Source organism: Monodelphis domestica, chromosome 8 (genome assembly GCF_027887165.1).
Source record: "Monodelphis domestica isolate mMonDom1 chromosome 8, mMonDom1.pri, whole genome shotgun sequence".
In the NCBI taxonomy this organism is placed as follows: domain Eukaryota; kingdom Metazoa; phylum Chordata; class Mammalia; order Didelphimorphia; family Didelphidae; genus Monodelphis; species Monodelphis domestica.
This window is the reverse complement of record NC_077234.1, coordinates 156873732-156898470: the sequence shown is the minus strand read 5'-3', so window position 1 is coordinate 156898470 and position 24739 is coordinate 156873732. Positions and strand designations below refer to the sequence as shown.

The window sequence follows — 24739 nt, the reverse complement described above, 5'->3', positions numbered from 1 at the left end:
TGAAAGTGGAAATGTAGAAAAAAGACAGAACCTTAACAAATCTACCATCCCTTCTCTGGTGAGGTCTGCCTCAGCTCCTGGCAGGGGCTTCCCCAACTCCAATCTCCATGTGGAGCCTTCAGCCAGAAGTCCACCAGCACAGCCTCCTCCAAAGCCAAGGCAGGAATCTCAGCCACTCACCCAGCAAGCCTACACAGGATCAGGGGAAAAGTCTCCTCTAAACACCAGGAAAGGAATCTCAGCCAAATCTCTCCAAATGCCAGGAAAGGAATTGTCCCTTCCTCCCCAGTACTGCCCAGGTGGGGGGAAAGTGGCCTTTGGAGGTGTGAGCTGACTCTAGTAAGTGACTTGTGAACTCATACTTAATGGTAAGTAATATAGGGGTGTTTTAAGTTCTTGATTTAGACAAGGGGAGAGTTAATCCTATCATGATGGAAGTGTCTGAGGTGAGATTTGGACCCAGGACCTCCCATCTCCAGGCTGACTCTATCTCTCCACTGAGATACCTAACTGTCCATTATTTCCTGAAGTTTCAGCCAGGCAGATGCAGAGCAGAGAGAGCTCAGAAGAAGGACTCAAATTCCATCTGGGGGATCATTCTACTTCTCCATTGTGGGCATGGCAATACTTGCAAGACTGATGAAGACTGGATTTGCTTTGTTTCAACCTAGCAGAACTCTAAATAATAAACAGAAATTGCAAAGAAAGAATATCAAAATTACTGCCCTTAAAGAGTTGACACTGTTTACAAATGAAAAGTAGGATATAGAGAGAAACAATGGCTTTACCTTGCATCCAATGTGGTACATATAGAAAATGTTACAAGATAATTTCAAGAGAGAGAAGAGATTTCAGTTGAGATAGAATATTTTGAAACCCTTACATACCTTAGTGAGTAGTAATGTTTTTCTAGTCTCTCTTCAGGGATCTAACTGGTTGGGGTCTTCCTTGAATGGGTAACAAGAATGAGTAATGGATAACAATTAACATACTCTACCTATTGTGTCTTGGAGGTCCAATCTTTGCACCCCAGGAAGACCCGAGTTGAAGTCCTGTTTCTAACATACACTGATTATGTGACCTGAAGAAGTAAGTTTTTGAAACTCTCAGTAATCATACCAATGAAATTACAGGTCTTCCCTCACTGGACATGTTAGAAAGAAAAATTCCTAAAGTTGACTGACTGATTTGATGAGCATGAGGCAAGTTTAGAAGGGGATTGCAAGTTGGTTATGTTGCTGATTTGCAACCATAACTGTCTTATAATAATATGTCACTAGTCAGGAGTTGCCAGTTCCCTGGCTGTGATTTATTTCTTGAACTAGTTTCTAGAATAGAGTTTTGGAGACAGTTGTCTGTTGGGAAAGAAAAAAAAAATCCAAGACTCTCTGTGAGTTTCTGGGAAATGGAGTCTGTAATCTCAAATAGAAAAATATTTCTTCTTGTTCTGGGAGACACTGAGTAGGTAAACTATTGCATTGGTAATGTGAGTTGCTAGAGTTGGGACCTTCACTTTTAATTTGGGAAGAGAATACTGAGTGTCCCAGAGATGGAAATGCAAGAGTATTAAGGGAGTAAGAGCAAAGACAGAGAAAAAAGGCTAGATCCTAAGACTAGACACTTGGGTGTTAAATAATTTGGTTCCTCAATAGTTGTCACCATCTGTTGATATCCCAAATCACCATGTGGCTAGAAATGATTGAATATTGTTGAACTATTCTCTCTAAGAGATATGAGGAAGATTGTGAAATTTGTTAATTCCCTTCATTTCTCTCCTGCCATCCTCAGATCTCCAAACTCCAAATTTCTCTTTTATTTAACTTATTCATCATTTCTGACCCAATATAAAATCATTATTGGTCATAATTATTTTGGTTTTGATAAATTTCTTTATTTGTAAATAGGATGGTGGCAAGATAGTTTCTAGTACTGACATAAAGAACATGATACAAAACAGATAAGTTTTTAGGATTTTCCATGTGGAAAAGTATGAGTGTATCTCCCCCACAAAACCATCTGATGGCAAAGAATCCAAAGGATAGCAAATGTTATTTTTTTTTTTTCATGTTTCTAGGTTGCTACAGGGTTTTTTGCGCTTTCAGCAAAAAGATGACTGGGTATTGTTGTCTCTGTCCACACTACTGTTTTCTTTCTATGTGTGTGCTCAGGAAGCATTAGGTCTCTTTAGTGGTGGCACAATACTAGCTAGAGAGTAGAATTGATCATGTGGGAAAAAGAGACAAAGAGAGTGAATGGGGAAACCTGTCAAGCCCACTTTCTAAGTGTAGTTATCAGCCAAGAATGAGTAGAAAAGCTTCTATTTTCTTTAATTTCTACACCCAAACTTGCTATATAGGTCAAAGGCTGTAACTATAACCTAAATCAAGGAGAACTCTAAAAAGAGGAGTTATGGGGGAATAGAGAGAGTACTTTTCCAGCATGGTTTCCAATAAGTTCACAAAGGGCATAAAACAGTGTTTATGACCTGTCTTTGTAGATATATTCCCTAGCTCACTCCCATTCTTCTCCCTCTGCCCTATCACATAAACTGGACCTAATCTAAGAGGAGTGACTCTGAAGTTGACCAATGAGGTGAGGTGGCCTCACCTATAAGAAATATTTCAGTCACTCCAGGAAAATCTCTAAATACAGCTTAATCCTTATACCAAATATTGACAAGAGTGTCCTATCTTATAACCAAATATGCAAGATAATGCATATGGTAGGACAATTTTCAGCTCACCCCATAAGAATACATAAGATGTTAAGGACACACTGAAAACCATAAATAGCTACCAATATGTGAAATACTCACAAAAAGGAAGAAACCTTTTGCCATTCCACCCTTCTACAGAATCCTTCTCAGATTTGTATTATTGTCCTACAGTTTGGATTTTCCTCATGAGGCAAACACTCTTTGGAATTACTACAAGGAATTGTCCTCATCATTATATCTGAATAACTCATTGGATTTATTTTTTCAAGTGGGACACATACATTTATAATATGAGGGAGTTGGAGAAAAGAGATCTTGAGGTCCCCTATAGCTCTAGATTTAAGTTTTTAAGATCAGTTAAACATTCATATATATTTGAGACATTCAACAAAGAGTTGTAAGAGATTATAGTTATCTTTTGTTTGGCAAAAGTAAAGATCCAAATTTCAAGGACAAGAATTCATATTTGGCAAAAATTGTTGGGAAAACTGGAAAATCATCTGGCAGAAACTATCTATAGACCAATGTCTTACACCATTAATCAACATAATCAAACATAACCAACATAAGGTCAAAATGGAAATATGACTTAGGCATAAAGGGAAACACCATAACCAAATTAGAAGAACAGAGAATATATTACCTATCAGATTTGTGGAAAGGAGTAGAATTTCTGGATAAACATGAGATATAAAACGGGTAATTTTGAATGAAGCAAATTTAAAAGTATTTGTACAAATAAAATTGATGTAGCCAAGATTAGAAGGGAAGCAGTAAGTTGGCAAAAAATTATATAGACAGTTTCTTAGATAGAGGTCTCATATCTAAAATATATAATTAACTTCAAAAATATATTAGAATATATACTATTTCTAGCAGATTGGTAAAGGAAGGTAATAAATGTTGTAGGGGATGTGGCAAAATTGGGACACTAATGCATTCCTGTTGGGGTTGTGAATTGATCCAACCATTCTGGAAGGCAATTTGGCATTATGCCCAAAAGGCGATAAAAGACTGTCTGCCCTTTGATCCAGCCATAGCCCTTCTGGGTCTGTACCCCAAAGAGACACTAAGGAAAAAGACTTGTACAAAAATATTCATAGCTGTGCTCTTTGTGGTGGCAAAAAAGCTGGAAAATGAGGGTGGGTGTAGTCCATAGACTGGGGAATGGCTGAACAAATTGTGGTATATGTTGGTGATGAAATACTATTGTGCTCAAAGGAATAATGAACTGGAGGAATTCCATGGGAACTGGAATGACCTCTAGGAATTGATGCAGAGTGAGAGGAGCAGAACCAGGAGAACATTGTACATAGAGACACTGTGGTACAATCGAATGTAATGGACTTCTCCATTAGTGGCAATGCAATGATCCAGGACAAATCTCAGGAACCTAAGAAAAAGAACAATATCCATATCCAGAGAAAGAACTGTGGGGGTTGAAACACAGAAGAAAAATCATATGATTGATCATGTGATTAGATGGGGATATGATTGGGCATGTTGATTCTAGATGATCACTCTATTGCAAATATTAATAATATGGAAATCGGTTTTTGAACAATGATACATGTAATACACAGTGAAGCTCTGGGAGGAGAGATAGAGGAGGGGAGGGAAAAAACATGAATCATGCAATCATGAAAAAATATTCTAAATTAATTAAATGAAAAATGAAAAATAAATACATAAAAATAAGGTTGAAAAAATGATTAAAGGATATGAATAGATTTTTGGATGGAGAAATCAAAGGTATAAGGAAATTGCATAAAAATGCTCTAAATAATTACTGATTAGAAAAATGCATTTTATATTTTACAACTATGAGATGTCATCTCACATCTATCAGTTTGGCTAAAATGATAAAAGGGCAAAATGACAAACGTTGTAAGGGAAGGAAAAATGGGAATAATAATACCTTGTTGGTGGAACTCTCAACTGATCCAATCATTTTGGAGAGAAATCTGGAATTACACTCAAAGAATTACAAATATATGTATACCTTTTGACCCTATGTTTATTTCCTAAGGTGATGAGGGAAAAAGGAAAAAAATAACAACTTTCTTATTCTATGGCTAAATGAGTAGAGGAATATGATTGTGATGCAATATTACTGCACCATAAGAAATGACAAACATTAATTTTGGAAAATCATGGAAATACCTACATGAAATTAAGAAGAGTGAAGTGAGAGCAGTGAGAGGACATTATATACAGCTATAGAAACACTGTTGGAAGAATAAAGTATATGTCCACCTCCAGAGAAGAACTGATAAATAGAAAGTAAGTAATACATAGTATTATATATACATATATCTTTTTGTTAAATGGAGCTGTCTTTTTAATTGTTGGGGGAAAGGGAGAGATGGAGTTAATTGGATATTTCAATGTAACAAACAAAGAAATTTAAGTTGTAAAAAAAATTTACTAGGTACTAGGTATTAGGAATATAAAATTGAAATAAAACAATCCTTGCCCTCAAGTATTTTATATTCTACTGTAGTTAGAGGAACAAACACTGATCTAGAGAATAGGTTATTTTGAAATATGTTAAAAAAGTAGCCAAACATTTTCATAATTGAAGTTTATTTGCAGTTCATTTTTTTAATTGTGATAAATATAGTCTCAACTCATGCTTCCCCCCCTCACCAATACTTAGGTTTGTATGTGTAAAGCCAGAAGGGATAACAAAGGCCATCTAAAACATCTTTCATTTTAAAAATTGGGAAACAAAGGCATAGAGCAGTTAAGTGACTTGTCCAAGATCAAATAAGGAGTTGAGTAGGGTTTTGGATACATGCTTTCTGTCATTGAATCCCGTTCCCTTTCTTTGCATTATGCTGCCTCCTGCAACACTTTCTACAGATTTTAAATGCAGAGTCTGTGTAGACTTATACTTGAGGATCAACAACATATATCCCCACATAACTATGCAATGATCCTGCGCATTAGAAGTAAGCCAGGTATTTTGTCTCTGTGTTATATACATCACCTTTGGGACGCTACTCCTTAATATATCATGATTTAAGAATATATTGCTCCTGTGATTAATAAGATTTTCTTCAAAGAGCAGTCTTTAAAGAAATTAAAATAGTCACAGTAACACCATTATTGGGAGTTTTCATCTTAAAACCTTTGTGCACAAAAGCTAAATGTACAGGAAAGATTATACAGCTCTGCAGAGCTGACAGACACTCAGATGGATGGACCTATTACAGTCTATCTAAACAGGAAGGCTAGGTCACTCATTAAACTGTGGTCAATAAAAATGGTGAAATAGGTTTTGTCCCAAGGACTGATGGCTAGATAATTTGAGAAAAAGATGGGGAAGAATTGTGAAAAAAAGCTGGAGATCGATGGCTATTAATTTAAAAGCAACACATTTTCTAGAATGAAACAGTTTATGTTGTTATGTGGGATAATTACCATTTTCAATTAACTGACATTTCACATAGCTTTGGGACTTGAGTGAAACAATAACCTCAGCATCTAATCTCAGCCTCTCTGTTAGTTGAGCCTTTTGTCAATGGTCTTGTGGTATTGTTTCAAAGACAAACCCAATACACTGTGAGCAATTGCTTTCTTTGTCATAAAATACCAAGAGCTCCATACAGTTCAAATGAAGTTCAAAGGCAATGCACACTTAGACAAAATTTCTCATGGTAATATTTTCCAAGGGTGTGCTTTTCTTTCTTTCTTTCTTTCTTTCTTTCTTTCTTTCTTTCTTTCTTTCTTTCTTTCTTTCTTTCTTTCTTTCTTTCTTTCTTTCTTTCTTTCTTTCTTTCTTTCTTTCTTTCTTTCTTTCTTTCTTTCTTTCTTTCTTTCTTTCTTTCTTTCTTTCTTTCTTTCTCCCTCCTTTGCTCTCTCTCTTCCTCCCTCTTTCCTTCCCTCCCTCACTTCCTCTATCTCTCTCTTCCTTTTCTTTTTTCTTTCTTCCTTTCTTCCTCCCTCCCTCACATCCCCCTTTTCACTCATTAAAGTAAGGGGCACTCCTGGGACATAGTAGCTATTATAGTATGTCATGAAGAAATTTTAATAAAGAGAAGAAATATTCAGAATCCAAAAGGCAATTTGGATAGCTAGAAATGGAAAATACTGATTTATTTCCAATCAGCATATGTATAAAATTTGTTTCATCTTCTTATACTCTAATTTGAAGCCTAAGCATACATGCTTCTTTTTATGAATCTCAGATCATATTTTAAAAGCATAATAGAACATTATTTTTTTGTTTAAAGCAAATTTATGACTATTTGAAAAATGATAATTGATGAGGTAAAATGTTCATTGCAGCATGCCACAGAATGATGTAAAGGCTCATTTACCTTGAAAAAGCTCACTTGGTTTAAAATATGGTGTCTGATTGGACATAATCCATGATTTGATCCTCCTGAGGGAGAGTTGCTATCATTCTTTTATATTCCCAGCCAATCACATCCCCGAAATATGGCTTGCATCTTAAAGGGGACTGGATGAAAGACTATGGAAAGAACAATACTTATATATAACCACTACTAAAACTCAATTAAAAACTCATACCTTTGTGCTTTTGTTCAGTAATCCATTATGAAAATATCAATCATTTTAGATACATAATGTACAAAAATTGTGTAGAGTCCATTGTATAAGGGTGGTAAAAATGTGTGTTCTTCAATACCCTGTCAGTGAATTTTATGTAGGAAATACCTTTTCTGTCCTATTGAACAGTTCTGGAGGCAAAAAGCACTAGTTACTCTCATTTTTGACAGTTTTCTTCTAAACAAATAAATAACTCATTAGAAGTTTGGGTTATTCAGTTCACTGGTAAGTAAGTGCCTTCTGAAAAAACTAGCCTATTAGACTCTGTATTCTCAAACTCCAACTTCATGTTTGCTTTAAGTTTTAAACACATATCTGTTTGTAACAACTAAAATTGTGCTTCTTTTTGCTGATGCTTGATGATTCAGTTACATGTCTGTCTAAACAAAGGAAGCAAAGGGCTTTTTAATACTTCTATGAATGGGGTACAAACCTCTGGTTTTCACACATGATCATATAACATTATGATGCGCTGTCATTATATAGTAGGTGTAGGAGATTGGGCTCAGGAAGAAGGCTCAGATTCAAATACATACTCAATAATGGACTAGTGGGCAAGTCACTTTCCTGAAGACAGTTCTCAATTGTAAAAATAGGGAATTGGACTCAATGACTTCACGGTTCCTTCCTTTAAAACTTTAAATCTTTGGTTCTAATCAATTCAGTTAAAGGAAAAAAAAATAAATTTTGTTCAGTGATTTATAAGCTTTTTGTATCATGGAGAAAGAAATGGAGAGACAGAAACAAATGGACACATAGAGACACAGTCTGAAAGCCTTTGGACTCCTTGTCAGAATAATATTTTTAATTGTTTTGAATTAATTGTATTTATTTCTAAGTGTATAAAATAAAATTTAAAGGAATATGAAGAAAATTAATTATATTAAAATAATTATACAAATATTTTTGAGAGTTCATGGATTCTTGGTACTTTCTAACATCTTCCTAGTGAATCTTCTGCAGATATAGGTTGCCTCTTGCTCCAGTTTCACTTTCTTTGGTTTTAGGTAACCATACTCAACCAAGAATTTCAGAGAGGAAGGAAGGCAGGAAAGGGTATGCCCCTGAAAGAGGGAGGGGGCTGGTACATTATTTAAGGACAAATTGAGCAGTACAGCCAGGTGGGGAGACTGGGGGAAAGTTCTCTCTGTGCATTAGAAGTCCCCCATGACAGCAGTCTGCCACAAGTCAGTTCTTCTGCTTTCACTTTGAGGGTTATTTTCAGGGGTTCTTTTTTGGGGGGCAAAGAGGGAACAATGGGAGACTATGGAGAGACTATTGGAAGGGCAGGAGCAGAGAGAGAAGGCACAGGATTGTATAGTAAATTTAATTTTAGTGTCAAAAACATAAGAACTGGCTGCAGTTTCAGGCAGGCACTGCAGGGTTGCGGTGGAGGGGTCTTGGAACAGTTTCCTCAGGAATAAGAGGGGAACTACTGTACAGTACTGTATAATAATATACGATGTTCTTTAATATGACTCTATCCAATGTTGGTAATGTTTTCATGTTGTGCCATTTTTTTTTGTCAGTTTAGACCCTTTTTGACCTCATTTGGGATTTTCTTGGCAAAGATACTGGAGTGGTTTTGCCATTTCCTTCTCCAGCTCATTTTATAGATGAGGAACTGTGGCTAACAGGGTTAAGTGATTCACCTGGGGTCACACTGCTAGTAAGTGTCTGAGGCCAGATTTGAAAGTGGGGAATATGAGTTTTCCTGACTCTAGTGCCAGCCCTCTCTCCACTGTTCCACCTATCATCCATGGAGATGTCTTATTATGTGTTTAATTAGTTAATAAATTGTATTATGTATATATGTGTGTACAAGAAAATAATGTTATATATATGGGGCCAGTAGGTGTTCATTTATATCCACAGTTTCAGTCATCTACAGTGGTTCTTGGAAAATATTCCCCACAGATAGAGGGGTCTCACTGTATTTTAATTTCATTACATATTCTCAACCATATGTATTATCTATATTTGTATCATTAATATGATCAGAGGAGGAATCCATTTAGTACATTACAAATCCCAATTGTTAGTGGGATTTTTTGACAATTCAGTCTCTAATCAATAAGAAAGATAACTTTCCCTATTATAAACTCCCAAGTTTCCCTATCAGATAGAATCTAAGCTTCTTAAGGGAAGAGACTGCTTCGCTTTAGTCTTTGTATCTCTAGGATCTAGCATGGAGTAGATACTTAAATATTTGCTAAATTGAACTGAAATGAATTATTTAATGGAACCAGTTCTACATACAACTATAAAACCAAAAGTTAAAGTGGAAATGAGCAAAAAATAAAAATAAAAATAAGGATGTACCTTAGTAGTAGGAAAAAAAAGTCTTAGAGGGACAAATAATTCTATGAGAGGCTCTGATATTGGTTAATAACCATATAAGGGAAGTAGCCTGAGAATATTTAATCTTAAGTACTTGAAATAAATATCTATGTAACCATCAGTTCTATTTGCAAAAAAAAAAACTAACTTAAAAATTCATATTGTCATAATCAGTCATCTGGTTACAATTTTTAGAACTGAATAAAAATTCTAGGGGAATGATTAGTTTGATTTTTTTGGACCTTCCATGAAAAGAAAATCTATGTCAAAGATGTAATCACTGGGTTGATCAAGTATATATTACCAACTTAGCTACCCTCAAATTCCCCTCAGGTCCTTACCTAAACATTACTCCCTGTTACCTCCAGCATCCATGTCCCTAAGCTCCCAAGGGATGTTAATTCATTCATTTGCAATTCCCATTTTGTGGCACAGACAACTTCAGTGGTGAATGAGGGAGAGCCAACTACTCAAATTATTCTGCTTAACCCACTATATCTGGCTGATCTTAGACCTCAAAATAGGATTCCCCCTCAAATTTATCCCACCCAAGGCAAGCTTTAATCTGGTGAGTCCAAGCACACACTTCTGTGCCCCACTATCCATCCATCTATAATTAAATAGTATCATTACTTCTTGTAAGGGCAGCTTATCCCCATTATTATCCCCATTAATAACTAGACCAACAAAAACCTCAAAATGATTTTGAATATCACTGACTAGCTTTTATGCCAAGTAGCCTAATTAGTGGGGGGTTTTCGGGGTGGAGGTAGAGGGAATGAAAGGCTGTTGAGTTGACATAACATTATCCAACATTTCTATTAAAATATCTATCTCACTAAAGTATAAATAAATGTTGACAGTTAATTTCAAGTGGAAGCAATTTCTACTGGAATCATTGCAATATCTTCATAAAGAGTCAAACAGAGACTTCCAGATTAACATGGCTGCAATCTAGATGGGAATCGCTTCCTCTCCCCAGCACAGAATGAAATAGACTACCTCAAAAGAGCATAAAAATCACCTTTGGAAGAACAGAGGGACTCTCCAGTACCCCACAGAAACGAAGGTATGTGGGGCTTGAACATTTCCACACTATAAGGAGGAAGAAAAGCTTGCCCAAAAACGTGAACTGAGCCACCCCTCCCCCCCAACTCTCCCACCAAACCAGAGTAACATATCAGAGCGCTCACTGGGACAGCGAGTGAGTGAGGAGTGTCTCTGTCTGGGGGGGCACACCAGGGTCCTTGGGATCTAAAGACTGCAAGGAAACGACCTCTCAGGGTGGTTTCACAGGAAAATCCTGTGCTGAACAAAGAGGCAGCTGCTCTGAGAGGCTGCACTGAGCAAAGGGGCAGCTGCGCTGAGAGGCTAGGCAGAGCAAAGGGGTGTCCGCACTGAGAAAAGGGGCGGCCTCGCAGAGCACAGGGGCCTGCGCTCTAATAAACCTCGGAGTCTGGGAAGAACTAGTCTGAGGTAACCTAAATTCATAGAAAACCCGCCCATATCACCCAGACCCTAGACCAAAAAGGAAAGGGGAATAAAACCACCAAAGGGATGGCTCACATGGCCCAAAATCAAGCCTCCAGGAAAAAAGGGAAAAAGGTGACTATTGAAAACTTTTATGGTGGGAATACCTAAGGAAAAGAATAGAAAGAGGCTGAAACCCAAACAAAACCAAAACATGCCTCTCAAAATGGAAATTATCCACAAGCACTGGAAGAACTCAAATTGGAGATTACCCAAAAGATGGAAACCTTCTGTAAAGAAAGATGGGAGAAAGAGATCAGCAGTTTGATAGACAAGACTTCACAAATGGAGAAAGAGCTGGAAGCATCTAATAGAAGGGCATACAAAGCTGAAAAGCAAAACCAGTCCCTTAAAACCAGAATTAAGAAACTGGAAGACAGTGAGCATGCAAAACAGAAAGAATTAATAAAGCAAAGCCAAAAAATTAATGAATTAGAAGAAAATACAAAATATGTCACTGAAAAGATCACAGACCTGCAGAACAGAGGAAGAAGAGACAACGTGGGAATTATTGGTCTGCCCGAAAAACCAGAGATAAACAAAAACATTCATGCTATACTACAGGAGATTATAGAAGAAAATTGCCCACATGTTCTGGAACAAGGGGGCAAAATAGAAATAGAAAGGGTTCATAGAACACCCTCTATACTAAAGCCCCAAAAGACAACCCCCAGGAATGTAATTGCCAAATTCAAGAGCTTCCAAGAAAAGGAGAAAATCCTACAAGAAGCCAAGAAGAGGAGCTTCAGATATAGGGGACCTCCCATTAGGATCACACAGGACTTAGCGGCTAACACAATAAGAGACTGCAAAGCATGGAATACAATATTTAGAAAGGCAAGAGCACTGGGTCTCCAACCAAGAATCAACTACAGAGCAAAACTGACTATATACTTCCAGGGGAAAGTATGAGCATTCAACAAAATAGAAGATTTCTAAGCATTTGCTAAGAAAAGACCAGAACTTAGTGGAAAATTTGATATCCAATCACAGAAAGCAAGAGAAACATGAAAAGGTAAATATGAAAGAAAGGGAAAAAGAGATAAATCTTATCTTTTTCTTTAAGTCAAACTCTCTTCTATAAGGACTACATTTACATCAAATTATATATGTATTAATATGTGGGGAAATGTATTGTTTAAGTCTCAAAAATTGTGTGCATCATAAGAGTAGTTAGAAGAATCATGCATAGGGAAAGATTGGGGCATCAAGAAGATTTGGTGAAGGGGGGGCAAAGAAAGAAAAAGGGAGGGGGAATCATCGATAATACTAACATTTGCTTCAAGAAATGGGGGGGGACTAAATAGAATAATCTTTCTCATACAAAGATATACATGGGATGGGGAGGTGAAGAACTCTCATATGAGAAGGAGAAGAAGAGAGCGTGAAGTGGTATTCCTTAAACCTTACTCTCAGTGAAATCAAATCTGAGAGGGAAGAATATTAAATCCAGTGGGATCCTGAATTCTATCTTATCCAACAGGGTAAGAAAGAAAGGAAAATCAATGAGGGGGTGGGGGGAGGGAGTATAAAAAGGAAGGGAAGGAGAAGGGGGAGGGGAAGGGAGCATAAAACGGGAGGGGCTAGAAAGGTAAACATATCAAGGGAGGGGACGAGGGGGACTGACCTAAAGTAATCACTGGTTCAAAGGATATAGCTAAAGAAGAAAGGTCAGAACTAGGGGAAGTTATCAAAATGACAGGGAATCCACAAGTGACAATCATAACTTTGAACGTGAATGGAATGAATTCACCCATAAAACATAGACAAATAGCAGATTGGATTAGAACCCAAAACCCTACCTTCAAGAAACACATATGAGGAGGGTTGATACTCACAAGGTTAGAATTAAAGGATGGAATAAGACCTTTTGGGCCTCAACTGATAGAAAGAAGGCAGGAGTTGCAATCATGATATCGGACAAAGACAAAGCAAAAATAGACTTTAACAAAAGGGATAGGGAAGGTAAATATATTCTGTTAAAAGGGAGTATAGACTATGAGGAAGTATCACTGATAAACATGTTTGCACCAAATGGTATAACATCCAAATTTTTAATGGAGAAACTAGGAGAATTGAAGGAGGAAATAGACAGTAAAACCATATGAGTGGGAGATTTGAACCAACCACTATCAAATTTAGACAAATCAAACCAAAAAATAAACAAGAAAGAGGTAAAAGAGGAGAATGAAATCTTAGAAAAATAAGAGTTAATAGAAATATGGAGAAAAATAAATAGGGACAAAAAGGAATACACCTTCTTCTGAGCACCACATGGCACATTCACAAAAATAGATCATTCACTAGGTCACAGAAACATGGCACTCAAATGCAGAAAAGCAGAAATAATAAATACAGCCTTTTCAGATCATAAAGGAATAAAAATATTGATCAGTACAGGTACATGGAGAGCCAAATCAAAAATTAATTGGAAATTAAATATGATACTCCAAAATCATTTAGTTAGAGAAGAAATCATAGGAACAATAATTTTGTTGAGGAAAATGACAATGGTGAGACATCCTTTCAAACATTATGGGATGCAGCCAAGGCAGTACTTAGAGGAAAATTCATATTCCTGAGTGCATATATTAACAAATGAGGGAGGGCAGAGATCAAGGAATTGGAAATGCAAATCAAAAAGCTTTAAAATGAACAAATTAAAACTCCCCAGAAGAAAACCAAACTAGAGATCCTAAAAATTAAGGGAGAAATTAATAACACCAAAAGTGATAGAACTATTGCACTAATAAACAAGACTAGAAGCTGGTACTTTGAAAAAAACAGACAAAATAGACAAAGTACTGGTCAATCTAATTTAAAAAAGGAAAGAAGAAAGGCAAATTAACAGCATCAAGGATGAAAAGGGGGCCCTTACCTCCAATGAAGAGGAAATTAAGGCAGTCATTAAAAACTACTTTGCCCAACTATATATAAATATACCAACCTAGGTGATTTGGATGAATATTTACAAAAATATAAATTGCCTAGACTAACAGAAGAAGGAATAGATTTCTTAAATTATCCCATATCAGAAAATGAAATCCAACAGGCCATCAAAGAACTTCCTAAGAAAAAATCCCCAGGGCCCGATGGATTCACCAGTGAACTCTATCAAACATTCAAAGAACAGCTAACCCCAATACTATACAAACTATTTGACATAATAAGCAAAGAGGGAGTTCTTCAAAATTCCTTTTATGACACAAACATGGTTCTGAACCCAAAGCCAGGCAGGCCAAAAACAGAGAAAGAAAATTATAGACCAAGCTCCCTAATGAATATAGATGCAAAAATCTTAAATAGGATACTAGCAAAAAGACTCCAGCAAGTGATCAGAAGAGTCATTCACCATGATCAAGTAGGATTTATACCAGGGATGCAGGGCTGGTTCAATATTAGGAAAACCATCCACATAATTCACCACATCAACAAACAAACGCACAAAAACCACATGTTTATTTCAATAGACGCAGAAAAAGCATTTGATAAAATACAACACCCATTGCTATTAAAAACACTAGAAAGAATAGGAATAAAAGGGTTGTTCCTAAAAATAATAAACAGTATATATCTAAAACCATCAACTAATATCATCTCCAATGAGGATAAATTAGATGCATTCCCAATAAGATCAAGAGTGAAACAAGGATGCCCATTATCACCTCTATTACTTGACATTTTACTAGAAACACTAGCAGTAGCAATTAGAGAAGAAAAACAAATTGAAGGAATTAAAATAGGCAAGGAGGAGACCAAGTTATCACTCTTTGCTGATGACATGATGGTCTACTTAAAGAATCCTAGAGATTCAACCAAAAAGCTAATCGAAATAATCAACAACTTTAGCAAAGTTGCAGGATACAAAATAAACCCACACAAGTCATCAGCATTTCTATATATTTCCAACACAGCTCAGCAGCAAAAACTAGAAAGAGAAATCCCATTCAAAATCACCTTAAACAAAATAAAATATTTAGGAATCTATCTCCGGAAACAAACACAGGAACTATATGAGCACAACTACAAAACACTCTCCACACAACTAAAACTAGACTTGAACAATTGGAAGAACATTAACTGCTCATGGGTAGGACGAGCCAATATAATAAAAATGACCATCCTACCCAAACTCATCTATCTATTTAGTGCCATACCCATTGAACTTCCAAATTTTTTTTTTTACTGATTTAGAAAAAACCATAACAAAGTTCATTTGGAAGAACAAAGGATCAAGGATACCCAGGGAAACAATGAAAAAAAAATACAAAGGAAGGTCACCTTGCAGTCCCAGATCTCAGACTATATTATAAAGCAGCAGTCATCAAAACAATTTGGTACTGGCTAAGATACAGAAAGGAGGATCAGTGGAACAGACTTTGGATAAGTGACCTCAGCAGGACAATATATGACAAACCCAGAGAACCCAGCTTTTGGGATAAAAATCCACTATTTCATAAAAACTACTGGGAAAATTGGAGGACACAGTGGGAAATATTGGGTTTAGATCAACACCTCACACCCTACACCAAGATAAATTCAAAATGGGTGAATGACTTGAACATAAGGAAGGAAACTATAAGAAAATTAGGTGAACACAGAATAGTATACATGTCAGACCTTTGGGAAGGGAAAGATTTTAAAACCAAGCAAGACTTAGAAAGAGTCACAAAATGCAAAATAAATAATCTGGAATACATCAAATTAAAAAGATTTTGTACAAACAAAACCAATGTAACTAAAATCAGAAGGAAAGCAACAAATTGGGAAGCAATCTTCATAAAAACCTCTGACAAAGGTTTAATTACTCAAATTTACAAAGAGCCAAATCAATTGTACAAAAAATCAAGCCATTCTCCAATTGATAAATGGGCAAGGGACATGAACAGGCAGTTTTCAGCCAAAGAAATCAAAACTATTAATAATCACATGAAGAAGTGCTCTACATCTCTTATAATCAGAGAGATGCAAATCAAAGCAACTCTGAGGTATCACCTCACACCTACAAGATTGACTAACATGACAGCAAAGTGAAGTAATGAATGCTGGAGGGGATGTGGCAAAGTAGGGACATTAATTCATTGCTGGTGGAGTTGTGAATTGATCCAACCATTCTGGAGGGCAATTTGGAACTATGCCCAAAGGGTGATAAAAGACTGTCTGCCCTTTGATACAGCCAAAGCACTGCTGGATTTGTACCCCAAAGAGATAATAAAGAAGAAGACTTGTACAAGAATATTCATAGCTGGGCTCTTTGTTGTGGCAAAAAATTGGAAAATGAGGGGATGCCCATCAATTGGGGAATGGCTGAACAAATTGTGGTATATGTTGGTGATGGAATACTATTTTGCTAAAAGGAATAATAAAGTGGAGGAATTCCATTTAGTCTGGAACAACCTCCAGGAAGTGATGCAGAGCCAAAGGAACAGAACCAGGAAATCATTATACACAGAGACGGATACACTGTGGTACAATCGAATGTAATGGACTTCTCCATTAGGGTCAATGCAATGTCCCTGAACAATCTGCAGGGATCTAAAAAACACTATCCACAAACAGAGAATAAACTGTGGGAGTAAAAAAACTGAGGAAAAGCAACTGCTTGACTACAGGGGTGGAGGGGATATGACTAAGGAGAGACCCTAAATGAGCACTCTAGAGCAAATACCAAAAACACGGAAATGGGTTCGCATCAAGAACACATGTGATACCCAGTAGAATCATGTGCCGGCTATGGGAGAGGTGGGGGGGTAGGGGTGAGGGAGGAAAAGAAAATGATTTTTGTTTCCAATGAATAATGTTTGGAAACGACCAAATAAAATAATGTTTAAAAAAAAAGAGTCAAACAGAGTAGTAGTTAGTGTGCAACTAGGTGGCACAGTGGATAGAATATTGGGCCTGGAATGAGGAAGATCCGAGTTCAAATACAGCCTCAGATATTTACTAGCTATGTGACCTTGGGCAAGTCATGTAATACTATTTGCTTCATTTTCCTCATCTGTAAAATGAACTAGAAAAGGAAATGGTAAACCTCTCTAAAACTTTGCCAAGGAAACCCCACCAAGTGTCATAAAGAGTAAGAAATGACTGAAAATAACTGAAAAACAGCAACCAGAGTCATACATCAAATGCTGAGTTTGGAATTAGGATGGCAGATTCAAAGGTCACCTCTGAGACCTATGAAGAATTCAAGTCATTTCCTCTGACTTTAAAAATATCTAGGAAGCCATAGATCAGTTACAATATACATGGGGGGATGGCGTTTTCCACATTAAAGAAATCAGAGACTCTTTGATGGTTTTCTGTATTTGCATTTCTCTGTAAAATACCTCTGGATTCCCATGTCATTAACTTGACATATTCATTAAATACTTGTCGGAACCTGCCAACTAATCAGCTAACCAATAAGGTGTTCCAACTCTGGTTGTAGGACTATACACTGTCCAATCAGAAATTGGCCCAGGGTCTTGAGGAAGTAAAAATAGTTCCAGACATAGGAATAAAATATGAAAGCTATTATTTGGCACTGAAGTCATTTATCCCATTGCTTATCAGTGTATGCGAATTGTGTGAGAGAGAAACAAAAAGAACTAGAGCCAAAGGCAAAAAATGTAGTAGTCACAGAGATGGAGAAAGAGACAGAAAAAAATTAGAGTTAGACAAAAACAGAGTGAAAGACAGAGACACAAAGACAAACAGTTAGATAAGAGTCAGAGTTGCTAGCAGTCATGAACAGAATAAAAAAGATGATGGAGAGATGAGGGGTTATGTCTTTCAAAAGCTACACTGCCTTTGTTCTTTTCTCTTGCTTTCCCAACATTTCTCATCATTTTATTTTCTTCTCTTTATAGGTGAAGATTTTTAACCAGGATCATAAAAATGCCAATTTACCAAGCAAGCAATGGGTATACTTAGACTATAACTGCTATAAAAGAATGCTGTTTCCACCAGTTCTTACTGATTTCCTTTGTTGTTGTTGTTGTTTTTTCCTGACTCTAGGTTGACTTTAGATCAAAGAATTAAGAGTGAAGAGACCTTAGAAATGATCTAGCCCAAACCCTTAATTTTAGAGTTGAGAAACTGGTTTGTAGAAATGAGTGACTTGTTCATGTTCATATAAATTAAATGATTAAAGTGGGTTTTGAAACAAAGTCTACTGATTCTGGAATCAATATTCTTGTCTTTCTAGAGCAGGACTCTCACATTAAACTGCTTCTACAACTTACTTTACTATCTAGTTTCTTGGGATTACCCTGAGAATTCTAACTAGACTCAAAATGGTACCTTCTTTGCTTTTTTAGTTTCATATTTGGACTATGCCTTCCTTCCCTAAGGAAACACTTTCTTTCAGCTTCTGTTATGTTGCCTTCATCGTTATATATAGACTTTTCCTTTTCATAGTGCAAAATGACAACAATTCTGAATGCAGGTAGAAGGAAATTAGAGTCACAGATGAAGTAGAGACCCCAGAAGGTAACTAGTTGTGCTCAGTTAAATAAATATTAAAATGTCCTAAATATAAATTCTAAAATCTTTGCAATCTGATCTGAAGTGATTCCTATTCACTACTCAGATGAAAATATTATAAATTATGTCAAGAAAAAGAATAATGCATTTAAACAAGTCAATTTAGTTTATATACAACAGGCAAAATCAAGGGCTTAATCCACCTTTGTCAAAATTCATTCCTTTCTATTATGAGGGAATTCTTAAATATATTCTGAAAGTAATGGGATAAATATGCTGGACTATTTGACTAAACAATAGAGAAAAATGTTCTTTAAATACATTATTGTTCCCTAAGTTATTACAGTAGCTTTAACAAATTTAGTTCTGTAAATTACATATATGTGTATATATATACATATATATAATCTTATAATATTTACTTGAAAATGGTTGTAGGTTCAGTAGTTACAGCCTCAGTTGTCATTGAGAAAAATTGATCCTGAGAACATAATGTACAGCTCTTCTCACTTTCCCTCAATATCAGAATTGCCTGGAAGAGTCAGCTAGCTTATTGTTCTTCATCTTTAGCCTAGTTTCTCTAGGTTACTATGGAAAAACAAAAAATAAAATCATGGACTTTACTATCACTAATTTTACTTTCATGTATATGATCCCAACATGAGGTGCCATGTTTTATTTGCTAGTATATAGTATATGGAATCAAGAAGACATGCTTGAACCCTATACTGCTAACATTTAGTTTGCTATGGAATCAACATCTGTCTTTATTTTTCACGTTTAAAATGGGTATATATATATATCCATTTATATATATATAATTTCACTAGCTTGTTTTAAGGCTCAATTGAGATCATACAAAGCCATGATCACAAATTTAGAGCAAGAAGAGACCTTAAAACTATCTAATCCAAATTTCTTTCTTTTTTTAAATAGACAATAAAGCACATACTAGTTAAATGCCTGGGTAGTATAGCTACTTAGTATTAGAGGTGGGATTTGAAACCAGACATTCTATTTTTTAAATAGCATTTAAGTTTATTCTACCTAGTCATTTGGCATATTTCTCTCTCCTATTTCTTTAAAAAAGAAAACCAAACTCTTAATGCTTTAATAAGTTCCTTGACTATAGTATGCCTTTCTTCTATGCATATTAATTCCATTTTTGTATCTCTTACCAACCTGATTTTCTTTAGCTCCATTTCTGCTTCCTCATGTAGCATCCATAGGCATTGAGATAATAGAGTTCAAATGTGATTTTTTACTCTCATTAATAATTAAAATAAATCATCATAGAAACATTAGAAAAATTGTTCTATTTCCCCCTTGATCTATGTGGTGTTCTCCTCCTAGTTTCGACTATAAACTCTTTGGATAATCTAGTTAGGTTGGTTGTCATCACCAAGTTTTCTATAAACTCATTTCCCTCACCATTGCTTCTCCCTGGATTATGCAGTGATTTTGCTCTTAATCTATAAAGCTTCCCATAAAATTTTGGAAATGTGTTCATGTTCTAAGGAAGGGTTGTCCTTGGCTCAGCTTGTTATGAAAATCAAGAGTTTATTGGTTGAAGTTCCTTTGGGGCAGGTTTTTGTCATCATTTTGACAATTGTTCTATATTTGTTAAACTTCTATTTTTAATGGATAGAGTTAGAATCAAAGACATTTTATTTGCCATATTTAGGGGATTTATGACATTTGGATAGGCTACACAAGTGAAGTTAGAGTGGCTTCTAATATTTATAATTTTTTTCTGGTTTGGTGTTGCTTCTGATTCTTTTTCTTAACAGTTTCATGGCTACTTTGAAAATCCTTCTTGTATTTTAGAAAGCTATATCCCACTCACTATGATACCTAATCAATAAAGTCAAATAATAAAAAGAGCTTAAGAAGGATGAGGATTAAGAAAAGATCATTAGATCTGGCAGGTCATTGGAAATTTTGGAAAAAAGTAGTTTCAGGAAGCCTTGCAGCTTTCCCAGTTACCAGTTTCTTCCCTTTTAAGGTCATGTAAACTCTAAGTATCTTCTCTATATTTACAAATGTACACTACATATCTCAAGTTAGAATGTATGCTTCCTGAAGACAAGAGCTTCTTTGTGCATTGTTTTGTATTCCCATCACTTTCTTTGTATCACAGCACAGCTCAATGTCTGACACAAAGCAAGCACTTAATAAAAGTTACTTGGATAATATAACATCAGTTTTATGTTTTGACCACTTGTCTCACTTCTGGAACAAAGTATTCACAATGTGCATGTGAATGGCTTGTGAGCAGTCTGAGGCTTTGGGACTCTTTTCTGTTTCTTAATCATGAATCATATTTCCTAGCATGGTTTGCTGCCTTCTATTTGGCTTTTGTATGCAAGATTTGAGTTACAATGTTGGTTTGATTTGAAGGACTGTGGTATGCAGTCAAGCTCTTCATGTAATTTTTTTCTGTTTCCTCAATATCTAGAACACTAATGTTAGATAAACTGCAATTATCTTTATTGTAGAATTTTAAATTATGCTCATTATATCACCATAAGATGACATAAAAATTGTTCAAAGAAATAATTTTTTGTTGCTTTTGTGAATCAGAATGAAATCAATTCTAATGACTCCTTTATTTTCTTCATTAAGAAAAAATAGTAAGCTATTCTTCCAATTACCTATAATTTCATTATATCTTATCCTTCCCATATAAAAATAATTTCTTATTACACAAGGAGCTATATTTAGTATTAAATACTAATATTTTACTGCTCTATTAGGATGTCAACTTGGTCATTGGACAAAATTTTCCAATTTAGAATATTAATATTTAAGTTAGCATTTTTTGCTCTTTCAAGTTATTGTGATACAAAAAAAGAAATAACAAGTAAAAGAGCAAAGTGTATGTCTGAAGTTGCAAGTACATTTGCATTGAAAATATTAGGCATTACCATGAAATTTAAAGGTGCTATGGAACTCTGGACCTTGGAAATTATCACAAGATATGATGTAATAAATTTAATTTCTCATGACTTCTTTGAAATAACAGGATAAACAATAGCATAAGGCTGAAAATTTCCCTAATAACTATAATCCATGGTATTTCTTTTAAATTTTTCCTCATATTTCATGTCAATATAATTTTCAACAATCACTTTCTGATATTTTGTGATCCATGTTCTCTCTTCCTGTCATTACTCTTCCCTTCCCCAGATGCCAGGTATTATGGAAATATGTCTGGCATGTTGCAAAAGAAGACATATATCACTTACACTGGAGAAAAATTCATGGAGGAAATAAAGATTGTTATGCTTCAGTCCACATTCAGACTTCATAATTTCCTTCTGTGAAATCAGTCTTTTGATTAGTTTTCTTGTAACTTGTAGCATACAGTACCATAATTTTATGTAATTCCAACAAAACTATGCAATTTCCTTACTTAGTTTTACCATTTTCAATATATAGGCCAGTATATGAGCCCAGATATTTCCATGGTATAGATATACTAAGCATCAGGTATGAGTTTATTACTTTCTTCTGAAATGATTTAATTATATTTTTTAAGATCATATATGAGACACAATTTTTCAACAAATATTTTACAAACTATTGAATGTGAGCCTATATAGTCAACTCTGAGCTTCTTGAGCTTTTTTTATCCAGGGCTGGTGAGCAAAAATAAATTGCTGTCTAAGAAGTGTGAAATATCCTAAAAACAGATGAACTTCACAATCCAGTTCCACAATATCCATAAATCTGCTACTTAGCCAATGAACATGTTTTTTCAAAGTCCAAAATTTACCATCTGTGGCCTTAAAAATATGGAACCTCAAAAGTTTGGATAAAAAACAGAAAACATAATTTAATATTTTTCAAAGTATAACATATATACTGGACAGCTCATAGGATGATGTTTTTAAGTATTTTGTTTATTCATGCATTTATGTATTTATTTATATATATTCATTTATGTACTTATTTATTTATTTAGATTAATAGAATCTATCCTTAAGTGTACCAACCCCTGATCTCCTCCCCATATCACAGAGGGCATTATCCAAGAGACAACTATATTCACACACATTATGTCTTTCATGTTTCTACCTTTCAGTTTACTCTCTGGAGGCAGCATTCACAATTTATTCTTCAAACCTTATATCTGTAGCTGTTTATGATGATATTCTCTTGGTTCTACTCATTCTGATGTTCATTATCCTGTGTAGTTGTTTCCAATTTTTTAAAAATTAGCCAGCTTGCCATTTTTTTTATGGCACAGAAGTATTACTTCACAATCATATAGTACAGTTTATCCATTCTTCAATTGATAGGCAGTCCCTCAATTTCTAGGTCTTTGTGATAAAAAAGAGAGCTACTATAAATATTTTGGAACATATAGCTTCTTTCCTTTTTCCCTTTCTCTTTGGAAACAGATTCAGGAATGGTACTGCTATGTCTAAGGGTACATATACAGTTTTATAACATTCTAGGTCTAATTCTAAATTGTTCTTCAAAATGGTTCAATCAGTTCACAGCTCCACCAACAGTGTATTAGTGTACCATTTTTTCCACATTCCTTCAAATATTTATCATTTTGAAAGATTTTTTTAAAGTTTCTACTCATCCTAATAAATGTTTGAATGAGAACTAATGGCAAAATATTAGAAAAGTATAATTTTAAAGTAGGCATCAATAAATGCAAAGAATCATATACAAGTTTGGACAAACCCATATAAACACTCACAACTGAAGTTAAGAAACCACTATATTTTAAGAGTCTCATGAACATGTATGAAGAAAAATTACACATTTTTTAAATGAATGTCCAACATTTCCTTCAATTGCGAAGGTAGACAAGTCATTATGTTGAGAATTTTTAAAGAAGTTCTACTGCAAAAAAAAAAAAAAGATTAAGAACAAGGGATTTATAACACAAGGTAAAATATTAACCAAAAATGTCATAACAATGAATTTCAAATATGGGAATAACCATAACATGTTTTAATTTTATGGCCTTATATGTTAATTGACATAATTATTAAATATCCCTTATGGGGACTCATTAAATAACTGGCTAGTATTAAAGACAAGATGCCAAATATGAAAGTTTAAAGATAATTATATTTTTGATATAGTCAGTAAGTAAAGCACATATACTAACTTAATGCAGTCTCTAATTCCACTTTTAGTAGTGAAAATAGTTTTCTCCACGTGAGATCTTCCAATATGTTCTATGACTTGTGGATTCAAACTTCATAACTATATTGTTTATATTTATAATAGTTGTGCTGGTTTTGTTTGCCCTCATTTACAGCTAAAGTGAGTAAGGGGTAGCTTAAGAAGGATTCAGGGTGAGAGTAGAGATTGGATCTAGGCTAGTTCTTCCTTCTTCAGGATGGTATTCATCAGTAGGTTGCACAAAGCCGTACTGGCAATTGATGGCTATTATTGGAAGCAGAAACAGAAGCAAGGTCAAGCTATCTAGTGAGTATAGGATGAAACTAGACTTGTGATCATTCTTTTTGAAGCTCTGACGGACATACATACTGCCTGTTCTGTTTTAGTCTCCAAGGAAGAGATGACCTTTCTCTTTTGTCAAAGTGAATCTCCTTCCTAGTACCCTCAAGTCTCTCCCTTTTGTTCTCCTTAGAGAACTTGCCCCATTGCTTATTCTTTATGTCTCATCTTCAATTTCTCCCTATGGACTAGTTCCACAGGGATGCTTGTAAATATGGCCAGATCTATCACATTCTTAAAAACACTCCCTCTATTATCACCTTCAAGGAGCCACAATCCTACAAAGGAATATCTACTCTAAATTTCCGGAGCACCTACTGACTTTTTGAAACCTTTTACTCAGGCTTGATATCCTACAACTCTTGGAAAATTATTTTTTCTAAGTTAATCAATGATTTTAACTTCTAAATCTTATTGTCTATTCCCTCTCCACATCCCTTTTCACTACTCCTTAGATCATGGCACAGTTAATAGTGTGTTATTTTTTCCCCTCCATATAATACTTTTCTCCCCCTAGTCTTTTTCACATTGATCCGTCTTGGTTCTCCTTTTACCTGATCGATTTTTTATAGTATAACTTTTGCAGGTTTATCATTTATCACTCAATCCCTAAAACTG

General features: G+C 35.2%; 1 protein-coding gene across 1 annotated transcript in view; it reads right to left on the bottom strand.

Moving 5' to 3' along the window:
• The window catches only part of GPC5 (glypican 5), a 2135463-nt gene that overhangs the window by 488404 nt on the left and 1622320 nt on the right, over positions 1 to 24739 (bottom strand). The window lies entirely within an intron of this gene.